Raw genomic sequence first — 913 nt, 5'->3', positions numbered from 1 at the left:
GGCCGCACACAAGCCTAAGTTCACCATGTGCAATGCCAAGCGTCGGCTGGAGTTTTTTTATTTTATTTTACTAGGCAAGTCAGTTAAGAACAAATTCTTATTTTCAATGACGGCCTAGGAACAGTGGTGTAACAGAGTGGTGTAAAGCTCGCTGCCATTGGACTCTGCAGCAGTGGAATCACGTTCTCTGGAGTGATGAATCATGCTTCATCATCTGGCAGTCCGATGGATAAATCTGGGCTTGGAGGATGCCAGGAGAAGGCTACCCTCCTACCTTCCCCAATGCATAGTGCCAACAGGGGCTGTTGTGCCTGACCTCACTAATGCTCTTGTAGCTGAATGGAAGCAAGTCATCGGGGCAATGTTCCAACATCTAGTGGAAAGCCTTCCCAGAAGAGTGAAGGATGTTAAAGCAGCAAATGGGGGGGGGGGGCAAATAGCTGATTTAGATGTCCCATTAAGCTGATGGTGAGGAACTGCATGTCATATTGCCGCCAGCCTATACGACCGGAAAAAGGGATCTGACAAGGAGCCATGTGGAAACTGCAGGGAGTAACTTAAAGTCAGTAGACAATTAAGCCTTGTTCATACTGCAGGCCTTAATGCTAAAATCAGTTTTGTTTCTCAAATCCATTTTGGAATACTGACTGTCCAAATAGCAAGTTTCAAGTGACAATATCGGATTTGTGTGTTTTCAGACAGCAGTCATTTGCTTACTTGGCTATGCTAGTTGGTATAGCAATTAAGGGTGTGTGGTCAGTGGTGTAGGCTGATTGGTGGTGGCGCTCGTGCTTCCTATCACTCAGAAGTTATGTTGCAAGCTAAGGTGATAACAATGCCTGCCATGGACGTTTACCAGTTGCTTTGAATGTTAAAAAGCATAGTGTAAGAACACTTTGAAAGCCTCAAAGGA

Source organism: Oncorhynchus gorbuscha, linkage group LG13 (assembly GCF_021184085.1).
Source record: "Oncorhynchus gorbuscha isolate QuinsamMale2020 ecotype Even-year linkage group LG13, OgorEven_v1.0, whole genome shotgun sequence".
NCBI classification, from domain to species: domain Eukaryota; kingdom Metazoa; phylum Chordata; class Actinopteri; order Salmoniformes; family Salmonidae; genus Oncorhynchus; species Oncorhynchus gorbuscha.
The sequence above is the reverse complement of the archived record's forward strand: the minus strand, read 5'-3'. Positions refer to the sequence as shown.